Source organism: Numenius arquata, chromosome 20 (genome assembly GCF_964106895.1).
Source record: "Numenius arquata chromosome 20, bNumArq3.hap1.1, whole genome shotgun sequence".
Classification (NCBI taxonomy): Eukaryota; Metazoa; Chordata; class Aves; order Charadriiformes; family Scolopacidae; genus Numenius; species Numenius arquata.
This window is the reverse complement of record NC_133595.1, coordinates 7,714,237-7,730,424: the sequence shown is the minus strand read 5'-3', so window position 1 is coordinate 7,730,424 and position 16,188 is coordinate 7,714,237.

Here is a 16,188-nt window from a genome sequence, read left to right as displayed (position 1 = left end):
CCAGAAAACAGTAGATGCCACCTGTGATTTAACTCAGGACTGGAGGACAGAAATTGCATAGCGAGTAGCAGAGTGAAGCATCTCAACATTACAGAACATCCACGCACTGATGTCCACTTTGAGAACCTGGAGGTTTGAAAGGACAGTCTTGGTTCAATGCCAATCTCAGTGGCAATGGGTACTTTTAGGATAGAGATACTTGCAAAGATTAGGGTCAAAAATCACAGCTCTCAAGGTGGAAAGGTACCTTTTACAATCCTGAAAAGAAAAGGTATCTAAGTGGAGGAGCCTGGTCAAAATATGATAGAATATGTTTGGCTGAAGCAAGAAAGTGGAGTAGAAGGTGCTAGACCTTAAGCAGAACTAAAGCACACGAGCCACGTCAGAGGAATAGCATAAACACTGAGCTTCACCCTAGCTTTTCAATCCCAGAACTAAAACAACAGAACTCGAAATTAACATCTTGAAACTTGTTTTCAATTGAAACATGAAGAAAACACAAATTGTAAGGAACGTGGGGTTTTGTTGGTTTGTTGTTTTTTTCTTCCATAGAAAATAAACATAAGATTTACAAAAAAGGAATTTGAAGAGTTGAAGAAGGATGCTTTCAAGACTTCCTTGACTGTTACAAGTGAGCTATCACCAATCCACAGAGGAAGACGAAAACCAAATACAAGGGCAAATCACTCAGCTGTAGCCTTATATTTGGCCTGAACTACACCCTTCCCAAGCATCCCCTCAGCACAACTCCACTAACAACCTAACAGAGCTTTTCAGAACTGATGCTCCTGGAGTCGCCAACAACAGCAGTGGGGAACCAAAAGGACAGTAGGCCTTAAGCACATGCTTGATGGTTTTTCTGAACTGAGTCCCAAATCCTGCTTTACCTATTAATGTGAATAGCCCCATTGAATTCAGCTGGACTGCTTATGGGAATATGGATAGAAAACTTTGGCTCTACTTTGGTAAACTAAACTTCAGGAACAGTCTGAGTATACCATAACAAAGACCCTAAATCCAGCAAGCATCATGAAAGGAGCTTATTTCATTACTAAATCAATTTATAAGTATAAACATAGAGTTATCTGACTAAAATATGGATATTGCCTATTTGAAATACTGCACCTCGAACTTACTAAATGTCACCAATAGGCATCCCTTAAGGAAGCCGGCAGCATGCTGCCTTTGGATGCCCCAAATATAAATCAAGAGATTTCCTGAAGTCTGCTGGAATAGTGGAGAGTAGCCAAACTTACATGAAGTGCTATTTGTGTGCTATTAGTTGTGGGGTGGGAGGGGGAGGAGTGTGGGAAGGAAAAGGGGAAGAAGGAAAACCACTTTCTTAATAGTTCCTACAATGTTTGGAAAACATTCATTCATAGCATCCATTTATCAGGCTTCCATGTAATAACTCCAGGCCAAAAAAAAAAAAAAAAAGAGGGAGGTAGGTGGGGAGAGGAAATCAGGGATACTAGGTTTTAACAGGGAAAAATTGGAATGTTGTCAATGTTTCCATTTAAAAGAAATATCGTAACTACAAAGTAATGTTTGTGTCTAGGTGCCATTCCGAGGTAGCAGATGATGTCAATTTGTTCTGCTCAGCGGTTTTACATCTGAACAATATTCCAGTCTTACACAGAACTTTTAAGATTTTATATTCCGTCAACTGCAGCCTCCCACACCCGAGATGCATTCGTATTCACTTTAAAAATGTCCCCGGTGTCATTCCGATAGCTGGAAAAACCTGGCAGACGTGGAGGTCAGGTCCTGGGGCAGCTTGGACAGCAGAGCACAGGACCCCCAGCGACACCCCCGGCCATGGCCGGAGCCTTCCCTGGTTCTGGGCTGAACAGCATCATTCTGAGAAAGGGATGCGGTGACATATTGATGTGAGGGGTCTATTAAACAAGGGGATACTCAGGAAGAAAAACAATCACCACTGCAAAGAGTGCTCCACACAGTCCCAGTTCCAGCTGGGACCCAAACATCCCACAGTCATCTAGTGGCCGGGTGAGACCCTACAAGGGACTGTTCCCATTTTCCAACATGAAAAATGTATAGGTACTGAGCAATTAGCCCCCAGTATCCAATTTCATCGTGAATTTGAAAAATGCAGCAGGAACCAAGAAACTGAAATGAAACAGTGTGCGTATGCGAAGCTGAAGACAGAGGACGGTCGCAAGCCATTATTAGAGCATTAGAGCTGTCATGAGTGACCTCCCCTGCGGAGTATTGATATTAGCTTAAACGCAAAAATTTTGCATCAACTATCACCTGCGAGAAAGACAGATCTCGATGCAGCGACAGCACAAATTCTTTTTCTCATATTTTAGTGGATCACGTTCGTGGTTGTCTTTTGATGTTTCTAGCTGAGAGAACATTTTCATAAAACAAAATAAAACAAAAAAAATCTCTTTGGGAATCCCTGTTGGTGCGATGTTTTTGATTAGTGCTAATGTTTTTCTGGCCGGCTGTGAAAATGCATTTAACTATAATTGACTAGGCATTGTAATTCCAAAGCTTTATGAAACAAAAATCCACAGAGTGACAATCTGATACAGAAATCTGGCAAAAGATGATGTATCTTGCCCCTCAGAGACAAGTTTAATGGAATAAAAATATTGATCTAATATAGAAAGATTGGATATACATTTTCCTATAGCTTTCAGTATTATCAAGGGGGTAGAGTAGAAAATTCTTAACATGGAAACCTACTCATATTTGGAATAGTTTCCTCTTCAAGGAAATGGTGTAATTGTAATTTCAGCGCTCACTGCACTGGAAACCAAACAAAGCACTGAAGAGTGCACCACCGAGAGCAACGCTGCACCGGCTGCCGACACAAACCCATCTCCCCCAGTTCTCAGCTCTGCCATTCCATGATTTCCTTTTTCACTGAAACTGGAAGCGGAGGGAAGAGAGGCAGGAGGAGAAAAGCAATGAATTTCCTCCCTAGGATCACAGTCATGCTACTGCTGTATTCAGCCAGTCAGAGATGGACTAAAATACCGTTTGCCATTTCCTGGAGAGCGCCTTTTTATGGTAGCCATAAGGAAACCATGTGTTTGCTCTACCCAGCCTCAGGAAAATGCAAGCCTGGCTGATTCTCGTAGTGTAAATTTCAGAGAGTACTTTTAAATGATGCTCTAAATTGGATCTTCTTGTGGTAAAACCAAATCTGTCAAGAGAACCAAATTTTAATTTGTGAAACAAGGAGCTCAGCTGTACAGTAGTAACAACGACACCATCAATTTGGTTCTAATAGTTGATACTAAACTGAAAGGGGATCCCGGAGATGGAACATAGCGCTGACTAGATGGCACCAGCCGACTGTCCTACTGCGTCACTTCAACCACAGCAAAAATCGTGGATGATTTCTCCCTCTTTAGGTTTTGAAAGGGAAAGAAAAAAAAAAAAAAAGACTGAAAAAAAGAACAACCCAAAAGAACACTGCGGATAAAGAAAAAAATCGCAGCATCGAATCAATTAATGCGACTTCTTCCTAACTTCCATGCAAGCTTTGCCTTCAATTAGCATGATCTCACTGAACCCTCTTGTGTAGGCCTGGAGCAAAAGCAATGGAAACTTTCTCCCTTCTTGTTTTAATCTTTCACCAAGTCCTGACTTTCGCCTCCAGCCCGTCTAATTGAAACTAATCTTCGCGGGCGAGGCCTGTCTCTTTCCCTTAATCCCTCTCTAAGGAAGCTCACATGGTCCCAATTACAGCCACACCGGCCCCTTTTATTCCCCTCCTCGTCTCCTTCTGCCAGTTTCATTTTTTGAAAGTTTGCATTATTAACTCCATGCTTGCGAGTTCCTGTCTGTCACGGGGGCCTAGAGATGTTATCACTGGTTGCCGATGTATAAGGTTACCATGAAAGCATTTTATGGATTACATTTTGCAAAAAGGCGATAGAGGGCATGATAGCTAGCACAGTGGCGAGCTTTATAGGAGTTTATATCTGCAATAAATGAGAGGCCAAGGAAGTGTTTATCTTGGACTTAAGTGTATACCTGCTTAGTTATCTGGAGGCAGAGACAATAACAGCTAAGAAGGGATCGCTAACATTTACTACAAGGCTTTCACAGAGATGCTTATGAGATGGGCTGCTACCCTGGGAGGAAGGCTGGCCACAGAGACACAGCCGAGGAGCCCAGCTGAAGAATGTGTTTAACATTATGGAGTTAATGAGGTTATATGAAGGCAAAGATAGCACTCCCTGGTTCCCAAGCTGGCTCCTAATCCTAAGTCAAAGCCTATCCCACTAATACTGAAGGCTCAAACAATTTATTGAAAATAGACAATTTTCTTTCTCTTCCTTTTTTTTATACTTCCTTCTCATAACTTGCCGAGTCCCAGGCAATAGCTTCTGTGTTCCTCCAGTCCTGTGATTTATTGCTTGCTTATACAGTTTCTGGTTCAAAGCTAGGTGCATAAATCCATCACGGTGGTTGCTCCCCTGAATACATTCATTTGAACTCCTCTGTTGTAGCCCTGAGAAAGACTCTCAGCACCACCACAGCGACCTCCCTCCTCTCCATCCCCAAAGTTCGCTCTGGATTTCTTTGAGCACTAGCACACACATCCCAAACTGACCCTCCCAACCTCACCTTCCTTCTTAAGCAGGACAGCAGGTGTAAAAGAGTCTTCCTCCCTTGCACAGGCAGTGCAGATGGCATCAGCATTGGGCAAGCTGATGACCAGCAAAGGAAGGGAAGACAGGTGCAATCCCCAGCGGTTCTACTATTTAGGCTACAAGCAATCAAAACTACCAACGGCTGCCAGTAACCAGAAGCTGGAACAGATATTCACATCACCAAAATATAGCTCAACTCTGGATCCACAAACCTGCCCCATTTCTCATTCAAGGCAGATGGCAGTTGAAGTCTCTCCTTTCTGTAGCGGAATAATGCAGCAGCGCAACCATCTAGGATATTCAGTTGCTAAAATAAAGTAGTATTTCCTCATACTGTTTCCTTTCCCTTTGGAGAGGAAGGAAAAGCAAGGGAAAGAATCACATGTGGCAGATACCAATGACACCTCTTCAAGGGGAGCTCACACCAAAGCTCAGCTGGTTTAGCCCACACATCCCCCGGGATTCTTCTGCAGCTCTCAGAAAAGAGGCTCCTTGTCCTTGTCCTCAGCCACCCGAGGTGGGGTCCTTAAATTACAAGGTACTTTATACAGTCCCAGAAAGGGTAAATGCTGCAGGAGTTCCAGATTTTAGCTCTATAGATGAGACTTTTTTTGCAAGGAAAACCTCAAAATATGGAAAACACCAATCCAACTAAATGTGCTAAGAACTAGAAATCTAGAAATTCTTAAGTAAACACTTGGAAAAAACCTTATCACTTCTGTCAATCAAAATATCTTTTCTATATTTCAAAGCATTTAATTTTTTAACGTTTTGAGCATTTTCAAAGTATCTTTACTTCAGCTCACTAAAGTTTGAAAGCAAAAAGTCATTTAAACCAGAAAGATGACAATTGTGTTTTTTAAAATGTCAAAATAACATATTTTGACAAACTCAAAGCATTTTTCCAAAACACAATCCAAGTCAAGAATTTGTCAGAAACCTTCCCCACAAGGAAAACTGGCATTTTAAGGACGAAATAATAACTTGCACATCTGGATAATGAATTCTTGGCCAACACTAACTCATGAACTGTGGTCTAGTTCACAGCAGTTCCACCTGTAGAACCGCAGCAGCCTCACAGTCAGATCCTCAAGGAATCAGGCGCAGAGTAGACACCAGAGCTGTTTCAGCTACTCCTGTGTGAAGCCCGCTCACACTTTGGCTTTAAGTGCTCCTAATCTTTCTTTATAATGGAAATACAATACGAGCTTTGCTCCAGTGTTGTTTTTTACTATGGAAATCTTCATGACTCATTTGTCATTACTTCAGTGTCTTTCATAAGACACTTGTAATAAATGCCTGAAAATCTCACCCCTCATTAACAAAGATGTTTCTGCCTTCTGTAGTTGAGAGTCAAACTTGAAAATCCCCCTCCCACAGTTTAGAATAAGTTGATAAAACAATGAAATAATCAAGCTTGTTTTAAATCTATCTGCTAGAGGTGCTGAGGTAGAATAGTCTGGTGCAGTATTTTTAAAGTTTGTACTACTAATACAGATTTTACAAAGAGAAAATACATCAATACACACATATGTATGCATGCATGGGATCCTTGCTGTCTCTTTTCTTTCTCCTGGGAGATTATATCATCTTTCAACACATTTATGCCCACCTCTTCCTTGGCCTAGAAAGCATATTCAGCAAGAAACTCCACATTGCAACCCCTAGTTTGCTGCTGAACTTTTCACATGAGCTGAGAAGTGAAAACTCATAGCACAACATCATACATTTTATGGCACAGCAAGAACGGGTCATTCTTTTCCTTTGCCTGTGATATTTATGAGGACTTAGAGAATGATTAACTGAGGGGGATGGTGGAAATGAATCCTTCTAAACAGTGAAGCTTTGGATTCTCCAACCAAACGAATGGCTTTTATTCCAGATTTATGATCTCCTCACAGCCTGGCTGTGATGAGTAATGACCTATCTTCACACTATTAAAGAATTTATTATGACTATTTATCACCAAAGTAACATAACAAGATTTGAAGAGGTACACAATAATGCCAAGAGAGCAGCCAACATTGTCTTTGCTGTTAAACTTGCCCAAATACCATAGAGCCCAAGTGGGGCTGGCAAAGGTGGGTATCTGCTTCTGAACGTGTGCTCAGGGGGGAAAGTATTACGGGAGAGTGTGCGGTTGGGTGGGAGAAAGTCCAGAGTCCAAAGACGTTTGCATCCAAGGGGAATATCTCCAAGGGGAGGAGGGACAGAGAATATAATTGTGTGCACGAACACATCTGGTTTTCCCTCTTTTTTTCCAGGCTTAATGATGGGGAGCGAAATAGATCTACAAGATGGTATCTAAGTACGTCAGCTAACGAGGCTATTTCCAGTGGAGAATGAACCCCTCTAACGGCTGAATCAATTAGACCCTAGAGATGTTGCCCACAGCAGAAAAAACTTTCAGGAAACAGAAACAGTGATGCTGAGTGAACGGAGAAAACTCTGGATCTGAGGGATGCTCTCCGAGGATGTCCTAGGAGCCACACAACATTCTTCACACCACTAACTTACTATCAGAATTACAGCTGCCTTTGAGACTTTTCAGGTTGGCAGCTTGAGCACAGCATATAAAATGAAAATCCACAGCATTTCTGCCCCTTTGCTAGCTTTGACCTAAGCACTAACGCCCTGGCTGGCCTCAGTGCCAGCTACCAGAAAGTCTTGCAGAGGAGTTTCAAAATTCACTCCATAATATGATCTAACTGCTGAAAATATCGCTCCCGAAAGAAACATAGTCCAGCAGAGCAACTCCTCTACTCACAAGAGACTACAGCCCCTCGTGTGAGATGAGTTTTCCTCTTCGCAGCGGGTGACATTCTGGTGGCAGCCCTGCCCCTGGAAGCAGGAGCAATAATGGATTGCCTCCAGAGGCTCGGCATGTAAGTGAGATCAGGCTGTTCCACTTTTGAAGCAGGCTGTCAGTAAATGTCATATTTTATTTTGCTTCCGAAAGACAAATATGGCAACGCACACTTTGTTAGCAGGCCAAAAGAATTATAACTGCATTTTGCTGAAAGCAATGTTGATTTGGATTTAGCCTAACACTGCTTGTAAAACTGAATTACATTGAATTTGTTCTAAACGGCTGTGACGTTAGGATCTTTACACACACGCTCTGCTGGCTATAGTAAAACTGCAATTGATGCTCAGGGGAAAGGTAGCTCCTCTCAAAAGCACAGGGCAGTCCTTATCCAGGTCTCAGGAGCCAGTGAAATAAGTGAGAAGAGAGAATTCATAAGAAAATCTAGCTTCTAGATAGCCATAGATGATCCAATACCAGGTCAATCACAGAGACAGGGAGAAGAACCTACATGGGTCCCTGGAATCTCATTCAGTCTCTGGCCAACAGACCCCGGAACTAAAACATAACGTTGAGTTTCATAACACTTCCATGCCCCTGACACAAGAACTTAGTGCTTATGGGCCCCACATGCAGAGCACCAGACAAATTCCAGGCAATCCATCTGCCTGAGGGTGCAGAGCCCAAAGACAGTGGGCACCACTGGAGCAAATACAGTAGTTGGAATTGAAAGAGGAAATCAGCAGGGTTGGACCAGACTCAAACATCTGATACCACTGGAGAGGCATCCACTTGCTGAAGGCTTAGACATTTTTCCAGTGAAGTGTGACTGAGCAGAATTGCGAGAGGCAGATGCAAGATGTTTGCAAGATGCAAGACAACACGGAAGTGTTTGCACAGCACCCTCCTGCACTGCCATCACAGAGCACCAGGGACACAGGTTATGGACAATTCCGGGCTTCCTTACTGGTAGGGAACTTCCTCCTGACCCATCTCTTCTATGGACACTCAGGTGTTTCTAACAACATGAAAGACCTCGTGCATAATTAAAGACTAACAACATAGACAGCCACAGAAGAGGGAAAGACATGTGCATGGCTGTGCCTGTCCTCCAGAAAGTAAAGACCTCGCAGTGCTTATCACATTCTGCTATAAATATCAATGTCACAGTTTTATTCTGTTTTCTTCAATGAAAATAATGGGCAATGTGTGTATATACCTACCAAAACAGTTCCAAAATCATACTACTATTTCATACATATTCTTTCCTTGAAAAAAAAATAAAATTACAAACACCTGAAAGACGTTATTGCTGCTCCCTATACGGACTACGGGAAAGCCCCCGCATTCCAGGGAGCTGAGCAGAGAAGCCCACAGAACAGAGCAGCGCGGAGGCAAGGAAGGTTTATGATTTAAGGGCTCAGTTCTAAGACTATTGATAGCTCATGATGTTCTGACGGAGTTTAGATCAGGTCTAACATCTGAGGCAGTGGTTCCTCTCTTTCCACAATGTATTTTTGTTCCATAATCCAAAGAGTTCCAGGAAACTTCACAGGGTCAAGCCCCAGTCTGAGCCAGAGCCTGCTTCCAGGCCAGGATCCCAACTCCACCAGCTTTGGGATTCCTTGGTCACAGCATCTCAGCTCTTCTCACTAAGCTGCTGTGTTGACCTCTGATACCTTTTTCTTTAGGAAAATAGACCTAGTTACTAGGCAGAGCCTAGTTGTGGCAGCTAGTTCTGGTTTAACCATGTAGGTGGATGAGAGGGGTCACTAATAAAACGATGGTTTCTGTGTTACCAGAACACAGTCTCAACCCCAATATACCAATGCCAGGCTCCAAGTTCCCAAACCCCATCTGTGGCAATCATTAAATAAACTCTTAACGGTGTCTTCTGTAGCTTTTAATAGACTAGAGTACTTATACTGTCAGCTTTTACTGGGCAAGATGTAATTTTCCAATAAACACGACCTCTTCCAAAAAGCAGCACTTTCTGAACTTTTTCCAGAATCCAAAGGTTTTGGCTGCAGCTGCAGCAATGGGAATCAAATTATAAAAACAAAATCCCTCCTTTCACTCCATGCTTTCAAATGTTTTTCCAGGGCTGAAATGAGAGGCGCACTCACTATTTGTTTCTGCTTCTGTTGGCTTTTAAAAGCATAAGAGGGTAAAGGAGCTGGATGGCTGTAACTTTCACAGCTTGCTTATGTACACAGTGCCATAACCTTTGTGTCTTGCTGTGAGCAGCTGCACTGCAATTGTATTAGTCTGACTGACTGTAAACTGTGTGGTAATATGTAAAACATATTGTGAGTGATGATGACTAATTGGAGAACATCTTGCAAGACACTCTAAACGTGTGTAAAATGTCATCCAGCTGTAAGCTGCATTCTGTCCTGATGGGCTCTGCATTACCTACTGGGGCTCCAGGGCTCACCAGCAACTTTGCAGATGAATGGCATACAAAGAAGTATCCCTGGATTCAACCTCCTCCACCTTTAGTAACTGATAAACGATCAATGAAACTTAGGTACCGAGTTCTGGTTTCCTAGAAGTAATGTAGAGCACCCTGGCTAGAGGAGCCTGCTTGTCAGTGGGGAACAAGGATAAATCAACCGCCCTTCTCACAAGAAAAAAAGAGAAAAAAGCTCTCATCAAAAAACCCCTCACTTCCCCCATCATATTCTAAAATCTTGTCCCTGTGCTGTCACAGCAGGATTGAGCTCTGCTAGAAGACTGTCATACTCCTGGCATTGCCATCACATTGCCAGGGTGGCAGCATCTGGTTCGAAAAGCCAGCAGATCCTAGGTTCAAAAGAGAGAAGTCACCTATTGGAAGGAAGGTGTTAACTGCCTATTACAGGAACCGGGACTTGCACTGGATGAAATATTAGGTTTGCTCAATTGTCAGACCATCGGCCGGTCATGCTGGCCTACGTAAAACATTCTCTTCCAGCTCACATGGCAGGGATGGTATTCCCCGTCTCAGAAAGCAATTCAGTAGTTATCTGTAAGGGCCTTTCTCTGCGGGTGATAAAGCTAAATAAATTTTGCAGAGGATTTCAAATTATGTCTCTAAACTTTTTTTTTAAATTCGAGATTTCATGCCTAAAGGACTAAATGGCGTATAGCAGTGAAATGGTACCTTCTAATGGCCACAGGAAGTGGATCAGCTCTTCTCTTAAATACCATTATGCAACAGACTTCAGAAGCAAAGATCTTACACCTAGAAGTAAGAGATTAACTAGACTAGAACAACTATGCCAGTTTTAGTGAGAAATATACTTTATAAAAGCATAGCTGTCCTATTGTGCTAATATTGCCTGATTATGGGATATGCAAACAGCAATTGCCATGCAATCCATCCATGACCAGAGCACACAGTAGGAAAAGTATAAAAGAATCATGATAATTAGTGTCACAGCTTTTATATAGAGAAGACCCTAAACTCACAGCACTGAAAGCTGAAATCATGTAGGATTCCACAGGAAATGGGAAGTCCTTGACAAAACAGAGCGATTCGTGTGTAAAGGAGACTCCTCGAGACTGTAAAGTAATGTCTCCAGACAATTACACTGCAGATGCCCTGTGCCTTCACAGCATAACGTGCATTTAAAAACCTTCCGCAAGAGATCCCCAACAATGTCTCCCATTGTTCTCTTTAGCTCATGCTGGACCAAAACAATAGCTTGGTTGTAGTCCCAATAAGCTGGAACGTATCTGCTATCTGGTGTGCAGGCAATGGGGAGGTTAGCTAAGGGTAAAAATAATTCTGTCCTCCTTGGTGCTGAAAACCCTTTCATTTGTCCTCATGTTCAAGGCCTTAATTTAAACAGGGACCATCTCTTTCTGGCAGCACAGGATAGAATTTCAGCTGTATGGTCTAGCTTGTCCATTATGCATTTAAACACTGTCAAGACAATGCTAATAAACCTTACCATGACCACTGCACCCCCGGGATCAGAATGAAAGCCACAGGGCTTTTGGAGATGACCAGTAATTAGCAGTGGAGTTTGGTTTCCCATACCAGACCGTGGGCACGGGCAGGACCCAAGGGAGCCTTGGCAAGAGGCTGGGAGGCTGCTGGTTGCCCCTCTGCGGCAGGGAGAGCCTCAGGTGGAGCACGGGGAGCCGAGCACGGCCGCCTGCCAGTGACCTGCTGTTCACCTCCACCGCCGGGGCCTCAACAGAGCCGTTTTGTTCCTCCCCGTAGTGGAGGGCGTCCAAACAGCGAATGTTCAGTGAGGGCAGGAAGAGCGTTTGAAGCAAATTCTTGCAGAAATAAATGTGAATTTACTTAACTTACCATGTCTCCTGCTTTTCCCCTCAGCCCCCCTTTTCCTTCCTACTGCTGTTCCTCAATAGCATCCCTCTACTTTCCAAGTCATCCTTCACACTCACCACTGTGTGCCTCCTCTCCGCCTTTTGCCACCCACTGCCTGTTGCTTTATTTTCTTTTTCTAATTTCTTTCCCCTCCCTCCATCTCAGCACAGACTTCTTTCCAGGTGAGAATATTTTACTCAGTGATTCTATAAAAAAAAAAAACACAAAAACAACCCACCTCCACCACACAACACTGTAAAAGACCTAACTTGCTGCTTTTAGCTCCTCGGAACACGCTCACATAAACCAGTCAAGCAAAAGGGCTGAGGCACCAGCAGAATCAAACCTGCATGGAAATATTTGTTTCCTGGGTTCTTTCTTCTACGTGGATCTGAGGTTTTATGGCTTTGTCAGACACAGATTTGCATGTCTGTGTTTACATGCTAATTCAGTTTCCCTTTATAGCAAGTTTCTGCCTCTCGAGTTATGGACCACAGTGGGAACACTAGAAACACAAAGCTTCAAAATGCAAAATTTCGAACAATAACTTTCAGCAATGACCTTGTGTTTTTAAGCCAACCTCATCATTTTGGGGCTAATTTCATTTTTTAAGGCTCCTTGGTGAGTAATTGTACTAATGTTTGACGCTCCAATACTACAGAACACCAAGCACTAAAAGCCAGATATCCCCATTTCCTAGAGAGTGGGACTCGATGGGTCAGCTCCTGCTGTAAAGGCCAACACAACTCTCGGCTCTGAAATTTGCTCTGGGTGGGAGCAACTATCACCAGGCACTTTTGCCACCCACTGAGTGCAGGGAAGAGTTAAATACTCTCCTGTTCAAGCTCACTGAACTCTGTTGCAAGGCAGTTATCTTCTGCATAATACGCAGGTTGCCATTAGTATGTTACATTAAAGGTTGGTATTAAATTTTAATATAGTGATTATAGAGGAGAAAAATTGTACTTCAGATTAGAAAGGTATTAAAGAGCTTGGGGAAAAAAATAATCTTTATTTTGAAAGAAGCATTTATCAGGTAGTTCATAGGACATTGTTTATTCTCCACAGCACTCGGGCAGGGTGTTCAGAATGGGGGAAGGCTCCCCATTAATAAGAATAGGAGATTCAGTAACATCTTCCCCTCACTTCTGTTCATCTCAACAAACTGGACTGGAGGTATGTTTCCAAACCCAAAAAAGGAGCTAATCCAAAGGGCCTGGTCATCCATTCCTCCCGGTGTATTACTGTCAGTAAGAAACAGTGAGTCTATTGACTGGGGATTCTCTGCAACTAACCCATCCATTCAGATACTGATGAAAAATAAACAAACAAAAAAATCCCAACGACCTTCTTTTGGCAAGTCTCTTGCAAAGCCAACACAAGCCAGGGTTCAGCTGAATCCCAGAGTCACAGCTCACTTGTCTCCATGGGGATTTTTACGGTGTCCAGTTCTCATCCAGACTACCTGGAAGGCTTCATATTTTCCAAAGGGAGGAGTTGATATGGTTGCACTGGGACAGCATTGGAACCATTGATCCCAGAGGCCCAGGTTCTCCAGCAGCAGAAGAAAACAAAGAAACCAGTGTTTTCTGGGAATGAGATGGAAGAAAAATAATTTTGGCTGAACCGGCACTTTCCAGTGAAAACGCTTTTTGTCAGAAAACTCCCAACTAAGTCTACTGATGGGAAAAATATAAATATCTTGTCCCATTGCTCTGAATTGTCCTGAGTGACTGCCCTGTCCTGACCCAGGACACAGCTGAGCAAGGAGTATTAGAGGGATGTTCTTTCCCTTGGATGCCTCATGGCATCAGCAGCAGAACAGTTTGGAATAAGCAGCTCTTTTCAAGTAAAGCTAGTTACAAAAACATTTCTTAGAAATATTTCAGCAGAAGAGAAGATTCCAAAGTTCTTTTGAAATTACTTCTTTAGTTTTCTATTACGCAATGTGAAGAAATAAAGATGAAACTGGAATGAAACGGATTTTTAGTGTAACAGGATCACAGAAACACAGACATAGATGGAGTCAAAACAGGTTTTGTTTTGTGGAAAGTTTTCACTGCTTTTTTCTTTACCCTATTTTCAAACAGAAAAGACTGAGCATTTCCTGAAGTGAAAAGTCCAAGCCCTGCTCTGGCTTCTTTATATACCCAGGCATTCATAAAAGGCAGAAAATAATGCTTAGTGTTAATTGCCAATAGCTGCCTTAACTTCTTGTTTCCTTCAGGTGCACCTTGAAGACATATCAAACACACCAAGCCAGCAGAGCGCCTGAATAAGCTTGTGTCTCTGGGCTTTCATTAGCAGAAAAGCCACAGTTAATTTCCTAAAGAAAAAAGGAAATTGAAGGGTTGGTTTTAATCTTGTCCCGGCCTGAGTGAATCCAAGAGCTGGAGCAAATGGTATCCCCGTAAATCTAACAGCAGCCACAGTGAAACATTATCCCGTGCCTTTTTTAGGAAGTACTTAGTGTAAGAAGTAGCAGAAATAGTTAGTGGAAACAGACCCTCGCCTCAGCGCTGCAGCCATTCCTTGATGCTGTGACCCTACCAGATGTGTCCCTTTCAGAGGCAGCACCAGGGCCAGATAAGGACCCTCGCCACGGAATGAATCAGTTCCCATTTTCTTAACCCCTCATGTGCCTGTGCAGCACCTAAGGATTTCTGGGGCCATTCAGCGCTGAGAAAGGTGCCATCAAACCTCAATTGCTCGCTGCAGCCCTAGTCAGAGAACAGAAATCCAACCAGCCTGTGAGATGTCAGCAACTCTGTAAGGTGTCCTTCGAGCCTGGGTGCAAAAAGCTGCATCCATGAGCTTAAGGTTGGTGCTTGGAACTGAAGGGCTTGGTAATGCCAGTGAAAGGAAAGCCCGTGCCCCAGACTGTGCTTTTCACCAGAGCAATGTATTCACAAAGCACCCACGGGGGTTCAGAGTCCCAGGTCCCTGCTCTGACTGTTGCTTCACACCGCCTCTCTGGGTACAGGCCTTTAGACACACACTATCTCCCACACCACATCAAGAGTAATTCCTGGGGTAGCTCTACACGCATCCCTCCACGTTGAATTTTCTATCTGGTTTCTCTCAAACTCACCTATAGTGACTTCTGGACTTTAGCAGCACAGTCTGGCATTGCCCGAGGCAGGACTAGCACTCCAGACAGCTCTCCATGCAACCTGCTCCTGCTGATCCTGGTTATTCCAGTGCCTGAACTGGCCAGGAATCATTTGGGATACAGAGGATACCTGACCACTGTCAGTCACGGTGGGAGAGGGGCAGTAATAACCCAGCCCTACAAGAAGAGACAAGCCACAACAGTTAACGAGATGGACAAACAAACTGGAACACAAAGTGAAATGGGGGAAATCTGAAACAAAACCTTGGGAAGGTCCCTTGGGAAGAAATGCACCTTTTGGAGAGCAAGAGGAAACACTAGTATCTGAATCACCAATAACTAGCAGGAAAACTACTGTGCTCTCTCTGCCCACCTGCGCCTGAGCAACATTATTTCAAGCTTCCTCGTGTTGTGTTTTTTATTTAATTTTCCAGCGAACACACTCTTTTATCATCCAGAACCGTGAAAGTAAATTAAGAAGAAATGGTTTTCTTTCAATTAGACTCACAGTTGCTTTGAGTAACTGCCTATAATTCTATTTAATGAAAAAATAAAATCATTATTCCAGTTCTCCCTGTGCCCTGTGACAAGCACACAGACGGGCCCCATTAGCAAGCACTGTAGATTTACTTAATTAGAAAAATATTTTGTTTTCTCCAATTCTTAAAAAAGGAGAGAGAGAAAAAAAGAAGCAAAAAAGAAACCTCCAGGCACAATATTAATCTAACCTGTTACCTGGTGCTTAATAACTTATAAACTAAAGGCATCTATCAATCTATGATTTACTTTTCCCTTTGATCTGCTCTAGCATTTGGTGCACAGTCTGCTCAGCAGGCTGGTGCTGCCTTACCCTTGCTGCTCCGCTTCCAAGAGGTCCCGTACCCCTGCCTAAGCAGAAATGGTCTTTTGGGGAGACAGGACCCTGACTGGGGGGTGCAGCACATGATGCTCCCCTGCCCCACTCTTGGCTAACCGACAGGAGACCTTAAGGACACTATCTGCAGTTGTGACTGCCTTGACAGTCAGTGTTTTCAGGATCCAGATTTAACAGTTTGAGAACAAATACCTTGCTTTTTAATTCTTTTGTCGACCTCAGCAGCATCTCCACAGCAGAATGTCTAAGGGGCAATTAAATCACATTGACCAGAAACAACAGCCCCACTGTGCCAAGCACTATGTGCTCTTCACGGAGTGACAGTTCAGACGAGGACACTCTCTGGCAGGGGAGACTAAACACCACATTTCTGACAACGACAGGTCTCCTCATGGAGCTTCTGCTGGACTACTGGTAAAAGAAAGCAGAAAGTCC